The following is a 9,878-nucleotide window of genomic DNA, read 5'->3' as shown; positions in this document are numbered from 1 at the left end:
AGAGGAAAGTAGGAGTCCAGTGCATAATGGTATGTTTTAAACCATGTGCCTTTTTCCAGACTGGGTTATTAAATTAATTCAGAACTTATGCTTACACTTAAAAGATTTCTGTCATATTTTATGAACACGATGATCTCAGAGTAATTTGCACTGGAAATGTGTCACATTAAATCAGGGGCACTAATAAACTTTATGACTTAAACTCCACATGGATCAGACGTGGCAGATAAACCATCCTATTTTTGCACTCATATTCATGCCATTGAAATACAGTTCCTCCTATGGGAAAACATAAATAAATTTGATAACATTCCATCTGCCCCAACATAAATGTACCTGTCGGGCATTACCTGTCCGTCCTGCTCCTCCACACCGAAGCTTGTGATGCTGGTGGGACGGGTTGACCCAGGCAGAGATATTTCTTCAGGATTTTAAAACACTTTGTCTCCTATGGGCTTATGACCTTCCATTCACTCTGGCACAGCCTTTGTGCTGGGCTGTGTGTAACTGTTCAGAAGTGTTTTACAGGTACAAATGCGGTATAAAAAGTGCTGGATGGTGAGTTATGACACCTGAGTTCTTCTGGTTCTGCTTCCGGCTGACTCTGTGATCTGAGCACAAATCAGACAGGACGGTGTAATAGAAAGAACCCAGGCACTGGAATCAAAGGTTAATTTCCATTTAACAGATGTTTTCTGAAAGCCTAACGTGATCCAGGCCCTGTGCAAGGCACTAGAAATACAAGAATGAATAAGAATTCAACTAGAACCCCAACAGGGTTATTTGGGAAACTAAATTAAATTATTATAAATTTCGTGTTGATCTGTACACGTCTATAGAAATACTTTGTAATTTTTTTGTTTGTTTTAATTTTTATTGGAATATAGTTGATTTACAATGTTGTGTTAGTTTCAGGTGCATAGCAAAGTGATTCAGTTATACATAATGTATATATATTCTTTTTTAGATTCTTTTCCATGATTTTTTAAAATTCATGTAAATAAATAAGTGTCTTAGACTAGCCAAGAAAATTCAGAAGAGTGAGGAGGGACTTGCCTCACCAGATATTAAATACAAAATCAATACATTCAAAGTGTTGTGGTGTAACCACGCTTGCATGCAAACTTCCAGCCAACAAACCTGTGGATGTGGGAGTTGGGGTGAAAAGAAGGGAAACGATTGAAAGTCTGTATTCAGAACACGTGGACTTCCCAGGAGTCCTCACCAACACGAGCAGCCAAGCGTCTGCCTTCCCTATTACTCAAGGAAGCTAGAAGTCTTTTCTCTGAAAAAAAATTAAACCAAGGAGATTCTAAATTCAGGAAGATGGGTTCATCAAAGCACAAGAGCTAGGCAAACAGTGAAAATAAGAGAATTCCATGAAAGTCTACTCTTTACATATGAAGGACCCTCCACCTTTTCCTGCTCTGTTTCCAAAATGCAAGCAGCCAAGTACACCCTCACATACATCAACAGAATTCTAAATCAGGGGACTGGATGGCACTTCTCTGGTAGGAAAAAAAAAAAAAGACCCCTCACATACTGACACTGGAGGGATACAGTGAAAAGAGTCACTGGCAACCTGATCCTCCTCTCCCAGTAAATCCCCTCCCCCAGTCAAAAACAACTCCAATTAAACATAAAGAGAGAGCTTTAAGGAAATCATCAGACCCTTAAGGAAATCCTTTTCATAGAAGATACAATGGAAAGTAAACATGAGAAAAAGAATTTGAAAGGAAAATAGACAAGGCCGTAATATTCTCAGAAAGATAACATGATTTTTTCATCCATAAAGCAAAAGTAAAATGCTATTTAAAAGGTATTAGTGTTATTAATGCCCAACTTGAAAACAAGAAAGAGATCTTAGAAATTAAAATTGATAACCAAAATAACGTTATTCAAAATGATTAAAATTAAAAAGTAAGGACGTCTCCCATAAATTATAATGAAATGACAATAAAGTAGCAAATAGAGGGACTTCCCTGGCGGTCCAGTTAAGACTCCAAGCTTCCATTGCCGGGGGCACGGGCTTGATCCTGGTCAGGGAGCTAAGATCCTGCATGACATGCAGCATGGCCAAAAAAAAAAAAAGTAGAAAATAGAAGTAAAAAAGATATGAAGACTTGTTGTAAACCCAAAGAATAAGAATCTAAATACTAAGAATTTCATAAGAATAGAAGAGAAAAATTCACTGGAAGGAAATTATTGATGGAAAAATTAAATAAAATTTTATAGAACTAAAGGACATGAGGGTTCTCCGAGTGACTAGAATAGTGAATGAAAAAAAAAAATCCACATCTAGGAAGATCATTGTGAAATTTCAAACAATAAGATAAAGAGATAATCCATAAAAAGTCCTAGATGTCAAATGATGGTGGATCAATGTCTTAAAAGTTATGAAGGGAACACAAAAATCAGTTGCATTACCATACACTAACAATGAACAAACTGAAAAAGAAATGAAGAAAACATTTTCATTTACAATAACATTAAAAAGAATGAAATACTTAGGAATAAACTTAACCAAGGAGGCAAAAGACTTGTATACTAAAAGCTACAAAACATTGCTAAAAGAAATTAAAGAAGACACAGAAATGGAAAGATGTTCCTGTTCATGGATTAGAAGACTTAATATTGGTAAGATGTCAATACTACTCAAAGCCATCTACAGATCAGGGCAATCTACTAAAATCCCAACAATGTTTTTGCAGAAATAGAAAAATTCATCCTATATTCATATAGAATCTTAGGGGACCCTGAAAAGCCAAAACAATCTTGTAAAAGAATAACAAAGTTGGAGAAGGTCTCACACATCCTGATTTCAACACATACTACAAAGCTACGGTAATCAAAACAGTGTGGCACTGGCATAAAAACAGACATATAGACCAACGGAATAGAACAGAGCGCCCAGAAATAAACCCTAGCATGTGCTCAAATGACTTTTGACAAAGAGGCCAAGACCATTCAACAGTCTTCAGCAAGTGTTGCTGGGAAAACAGCCACATGCAAAAGAATGAAGTTCTTTACCTTACACCATATACCAAAATTAACTCAAATAGATGAAAGACCTAAATGAAAGAACTAAAACTATAGAATTCTTAGAAGAAAACATAGGGAGAAATATTCATGACACTGGATTTGGCAATGAGTTCTTGTCTATGACATCAAAAACACAGGCAAAAAAAGAAAAAATAGATAAGTTGGACTTCATCAAAAATTTACATTTTTGTGCATCAAAGAACACTATCACCAGAGTGAAAAGAAAACCTATGGAATAAGGGAAAATATTTGGAAATCATATATCTGATAAAGGATTGATAGTCAGAATATATGAAGAATTCCTACAACTCAACAACAAAAAAACAAACACCCCAATTAAAAAATTGGCAAAGGACTTGTATAGACATTTCTCCAAAGAAGATATACAAATGGCCAATAAGCATTTGAAAACATGCTCAATATCACTAATCATTAGAGAAATGCAAATCAAAACCACAATGAGATACCACTTCACATCCATTAGGATGGCCTGTATAAAATAAATCTTAAAAAAGCAGGAAAAAAAAGTGTTGGCTGGAGAAATTGGGACCTTTGTGCATTGCTGGTGGGAATGTAAAATGGTACAGCTGCTATTAAAAAATGGTATGGCATTCCTCAAAAAATTAAATACAATTACTATGTGATCTAGTAATTCCACTTCTAGATATATACTCAAAAGAAGTGAGCTCTCCGGGCTACATGGCGGTGGGGTGAGGCTGGTGTGACGTTAGTGCAGCCGTGCCTTTCTCGGCAAGATCTCTCCACTTTGGATGTTACCAAGTTGACGCCACTTTCACATGAAGTTATAAGCAGACAAGCCACAGTTAATATAGGTACAATTGGTCATGTAGCTCATGGGAAATCTACAGTTGTAAAAGCTATTTCTGGAGTTCACACTGTCAGGTTCAAAAATGAACTAGAAAGTAATATTACAATCAATCTTGGCTATGCTAATGCTAAGATTTATAAACTTGACGACCCAAGTTGTCCTCGGCCAGAATGTTATAGATCCTGTGGAAGTAGCACACCGATGAGTTTCCTACAGACATTCCAGGGACCAAAGGGAACTTCAAATTAGTCAGACATGTTTCCTTTGTTGACTATCCTAGCCACAATATTTTGATGGCTACTATGCTGAACGGTGCCGCAGTGATGGATGCAGCTCTTCTGTTGATAGCTGGAAACGAGTCTTGTCCTCAACCACAGACTCCTGAACACCTGACTGCTATAGAGATCATGAAACTGAAGCCTATTTTGATTCTACAAAATAAAATTCGTTTGGTAAAAGAAAGCCAGGCTAAAGAACAGTATGAACAGATCCTTGCATTTGTACAAGGTACAGTAGCAGAAGGAGCTCCTATTATTCTAATTTCTGCTCAGCTAAAGTACAATATTGAAGTTGTCTGTGAGTACATAGTAAAGAAAATTCCAGTACCCCCAAGAGACTTTACTTCAGAACCCCGACTTATTGTTAGATCCTTTGATGTCAACAAACCTGGCTGTGAAGTTGATGACCTTAAGGGGGATGTAGATGGTGGTAGTATTCTAAAAGGAGTATTAAAGGTGGGCCAGGAGATAGAAGTCAGACCTGGTATTGTTCCAAAAATAGCAAAGGAAAACTCATGTGAAAACCCACCTTTTCCAAAATTGTATTGCTTTTCGCAGAGCATAATGATCTTCAATATGCTGCTCCAGGAGGGCTTATTGGAGTTGGAACAAAAATTAACCCCACTTTGTGCCGGGCTGACAGAATGGTGGGGCAGGTACTTGGTGCAGTTGGAGCTTTACCTGAGATCTTCACAGAACTGGAAATTTCCTATTTCCTGCTTAGACGGCTTCTAGGTGTACGCACTGAAGGAGACAAGAAAGCAGCAAAAGTGCAAAAGCTGTCTAAGAATGAAGTGCTTATGGTGGACATAGGATTCCTGTCGACAGGAGGAAGAGTTAGTGCAGTCAAGGCTGATTTGGGCAAAATCTCAGAAGTAGGAGAAAAAATTGCCCTTAGCCGAAGAGTTGAGAAACACTGCCGTTTAATTGGTTGGGGTCAAATAAGAAGAGGAGTGACAATCAAGCCAACAGTAGATGATGACTGAAGAATTAACTAACAGATTTGGATGAAGTCGGAATTTCTCTTAAAAGCCTAGGGGTATATTTTCAAAGCAACAGTGAGGACAACTCATTACCTTAGGAGTAGCTGTAAGATTATTATCACTTTTTGGTGATGCAAAGTTAACCTCTAGTACTAAAATAAGGTCTACAATAAAAGTAAAAATTGGCATAATGTTGGATTGAATCTACATTTTACCAGAAATTAATCATTCCCAAATAATGTCTAATTTATACATCAATGAAGGTTTGAAAGGAAACTGCTACAACCAGCCTTTGCTGTAGCACACATACCACTGAACCTGTTTGAAATAAAATTTTTCTTCTTATTTAAAAATAAAAATAATAAGGAAGTGAAAGCAGGGACCCAAAGAGATATTTCTATACCCACGTTCACAGCAGCATTATTCACTATAGCTAAAAGGTGGAAATGACCCAACTGTTCATCAACAGATGAATGGATAAACAAAATGTGGTATGGCCATATAGTAAAATCCTATTCAGCAATAAAAAGGAACAAACTACTGTTATCTGCAACAATATGGATGCATCTCGAAAAATATGTTAAAGAAGCCAACATAAAAGAGTAAATATTATATGATCCCATTTGTAAGATATTTCTAAAGAGGGCAAATCTCTAGAAACAGAAAGTAGATCAGTGGTTGCCTGAGACTAAGGCAGGGAGTGGAGGTTGGCTCTAAATGGGCACCGGGAGACTTTGGGGTGATGCAAATGTTCTAAAACTGGATTGTAGTGATGGTTGCACAACTGTATAAATTTACTAAACTCATCAAACTGTACACTTAAAATCAGTGAACTTTATGGTAGGTAAATTATATCTCAATAAATCTGTTTTATAAAAAAAAAAAAAAAAAAAAAAAAAAGGTGGTGTTGGTTATTCCTCCCCACACTTACTGTATGACCCAAAGAGATTTGTTCTGAAATCCTGAAAGTGAGCAGGTGAGGCCGGCAAACTGAAAAAGATGAAATTGTCCGCTGAAGTACTTTATGACCCCGAAAGAAGGAATTGCAGTCTTTAGGGGCTACTTGGTCACAATCTAAGGAGATGGAAACAAGGTGGAGCCAGAGCTCCTCTCCCTGCAAAGGGAAGATCTTGGGCAGCAAAGCCCCGTGAAAGTGCCAGGCACTGTTTCCCATCGTCCAACTGGGACATCAGAATCCCAGGGAGAGGGACCGTGTTTCTCCATCTCCCGACATGGAGAAGAAAAGAGAGAAGAGTTATTACCATCAGGTGGTTGGAGGAGAGGAGCAGGGCTGGATCTCTGTGTGTGTGTGTGTGTGTGTGTGTGTGTGTGTACGAATGCACCAGCATGCAGTTAAACCCCTACACAAACACAGACCCATTTGTATGTATGACATAAAATACAAAATTTCATTACAATCATATCACAATTATATTACATATTTTTAATTATAGGGAAATGATAAGAAGGCAATACACTCAAATGCTGGACTCTTGGTTGGTTGCTCATTTTTAACTGAAATGAAAAAACTTGTTTTAAAAACTTTCCTTTTTACACGGGTTGGCCTTCATACATATTAGCAGGCAGCGACTGCACAGAGAAAGTCTCTTTGTCTGGAAAGGTAAATGCTTAATTCAAGCTTTTGTGTCATGAAATTAATTCTAATATAAATAAGATTTATATATCTTATATCCTTATATATTTATAAGGATAAAAGCAGTCTGGAATGTTAATGTAAAACTGTGCACTGTTACTGAAAGAACAGACTTATTAGAAAACAAGGAAGCAAGTTAAAAACCCTTGCATTGGGTTCAAATGAAAACTTTTACCAGCTTCATTAGTTTGGGAGTCAATGTCCTTTATCCCTCCAGAGCCAGCCATGTGGTTGTTGCTGCCATTGTCGTTGTTTAGTATGTCAGAAGGTGAGGAAGACCAAAAAGGCAGAAGGTAACTCTGGGCAGAGAAAAAAACCTAAATAACACAGATCTCCAGAAATAATTCTTTTGCTTGTATGTCCAGAATGGCTGGTTCTGTAATCAGATTAGCCAAATATTTATAGAATTTCTACTTTCCCACTATGCTTTACAGACATAAACAGTGTGATTCGTTTGTGTGGAAAAGTTCATTGAGGTCAAGAGTAGGAACTGCATTTGACTCTGCCACTTACAGGCTGCCCACCTACATGTGTGCCAGCTTCTGCGTTTTTAAGACACGTAGGACCCTTCCTACCCTCAGGACTGTCTTGAGAATTGAATAGTGTAACACCTGGTAAAGCAGCTGCCACCAAGAGGCCACCCAATCAATGGTGGGTCTTTTTCCGTTCCATTGCACATTTTACCCACTGTTCACCATCCTGCTCAAACATACACACACACACACACACACACACACACACACACACACATCACAAGTCTTACTCTGAGAAGTTTTGCTGACATTTTCCATGGAATAAAACAAATGGAACCATTTTCAAGAGGAAAAACTCAACAGCACACGAGATGAAGACTGTAAAGGGCACCACTACTCCCAGTGAAGAAGGATCGGTGACTGGAAGCAGCAAAGAGACATCTATTCCCCTGTCCTCCCCCGTCCTGGCAGGAATAGAAGTAGAGGACACCAGAGCACCCAAATCTGGCTAGGAATCTGCTGAGTGAAAGGCAGAGCCTAGTGGACCTGGCTGATTATGAGGTCAAGGCTGCATATTCAAGCCCCAGAAGGAGATTGATCCTGGCAGCAATCTTATTCCTGGCCCTGACCTACTCACTGTGCTTCCATTGGATGGAGGAGCTACGTCTGGGGGCTGGGAGGAGTGAAGGCTCATTGCAGTCCATTCCCATCATCAGAAAAAAAAATTCAAAGCATAGATCCTATTAACAGATGTCCTTTTAATATCAATACGTGAGAGGGACCACAAATAAACAGGGCCCTGGAATGTAAAGAAGAACTGTATTACTGAGATAAAACATTCAGCTGCTATAACAAAAGTCAAAATAAGAGTGGCTTAAAGACGATGGTTTATTTCTCTCTCACAGATGAATCCAAGTGCAAATAATCCAGGGCAATAAGGCAGCTCCACAATAGCAGGAAACCAGGTTCCTTCTAGCATGTTGCTCTGAAGGCCTCAACACACGATTTCCATTTTGTAATCTCAGATGCGTTTTTGGGCCCCATTATTTTGCATACATTCCAACAAGAAGAAAGGGGAAAGAGCAAAGTCAAGCCACCACCCTTCCCTTTTGTTTAAAGATACAACTAGAAATTCGTGCACATTACCTGAGTTCGTATCCCAGTGACTAGAACCTAGTAACAAGGAACTTAGATACCTAGCTGCAAGGGAAGCTGGGAGATGCAGTCTTATTTTGTGCGGCCATGTGCTTAGCACAATTGGGGGTGGGGGTATTTTGGTTTCCATAACAAAGTACCACAGACTGGGTGGCTTAAAACAGCAGAGATTTATTCCCTCATAATTTCAGAAGCCCGAAGCCCAAAAATCAAGATGTTGGCAGAGTTGGTTCCTTCCAGAGGCTCTGAGGGAGAACACATCCCATTCCTCTCTCCTAGCTTCTGGGGGTTGCTGGAAATCCTTGGTGTCCTTGGCTTGTGGCTGCATCACTCCAATTTCTCCGTCCACCATCACCTGCCCTCGGTATCTCTGTATCCAAATCTTCTTTTCCTTTCTCTTATAAGGACACCAGTCATCTTAACGTGAGGTCATACCACAGAGATTCTATTTCCAAATAGGGTCACATTCAGAGGTACCAGGGGTTAGGACTTGAACATATTTTTTGGAGGATACAAGTCAACCCACCCTAGGGGGTTACTACTAGAATAAGAAGAGGAGAATGGACATTGGTGAACAATAGCACCCGTGCCCCAAGACACCAGGGAAGTGTATCAGGGGACATCTGCCAAGACATCAGAATTCACATCCCTGGTCCAGGCTGCCTAGAAGTGAACCCAACCAACATTTCTCCTCTGCAGACCCTTCATCTTCTAGGCAGGTCATTTCTTGTGTCCCCCAGACTCATTTGTTCTGCCTCCACGGATTCACATCTGGGAATGTCCTCAAGGCTCCTCCCCTCAGCCAAGTCTTAACTGGCTGCTTCCAAGGCTTTTCCTTCTGTCCCACAGTGACTGACAGCTGCCACCCTGGGGAGCAGGGCCACATCCTGACCCTGTGGAACCTAAACACTTTGCCTTTCTGGGCCCTCCTCTCTATGAAAAAATTATTATTATTATTGACTTTTATTTAAATGTTTATATTAAAATTCTATTTTACGACTGCATTGGTATATGTACTAATATTATATAGGAAAACATTTTCTTCAACCTAAAAGATTTTTTTCTCATTGTTTTAGAAAAACTAAAACATTTTCTGAGTCCTTAAAAGCACTAAGGACAATAGGCACTGTCCTACTGGCTTAATGGTAAGTCACTCCTGCTGGGGAGGATGGTAAGAGGGACAGTAGAAATAGCACCCAGCCACCAGATCTGACCACAGCTTCTGATCAGAGCATGGGAGGGACTGCCCACCACTCCACACACCCCCCACCAGGCCCTAAGACACTCTGTTTGCTCTCACCACAAGTTAGGAATATGGAACAAGGCACCAAACACCTCATTGTTGGGTTGGAAAGGCAGCCTCCTCTCAGGGTAGGAAACAAACTTCCTCACTCCAGATGTGTTCCCACCACTGCTGTCAACACAATGTGACTTGGAAGAAGTGTGGCCACCCCATCCAACATG

At 39.5% G+C, this 9,878-nt stretch overlaps 1 pseudogene across 1 annotated transcript; it reads left to right on the top strand.

Moving 5' to 3' along the window:
- The first annotated feature begins 2,357 nt into the window (after positions 1-2,357).
- LOC309651779 (eukaryotic translation initiation factor 2 subunit 3 pseudogene) lies at positions 2,358-6,804 on the top strand (annotated as a pseudogene). The gene has a single exon. The product of its transcript is annotated as a eukaryotic translation initiation factor 2 subunit 3 pseudogene (transcript).
- Positions 6,805-9,878: the final 3,074 nt, after the last annotated feature.

Source organism: Balaenoptera physalus (assembly GCF_965194825.1).
Source record: "Balaenoptera physalus genome assembly, chromosome: 21".
Lineage (NCBI taxonomy): Eukaryota > Metazoa > Chordata > Mammalia > Artiodactyla > Balaenopteridae > Balaenoptera > Balaenoptera physalus.
Note: the sequence above shows the minus strand (reverse complement) of the source record. Positions and strands in the feature narration are given on the sequence as shown.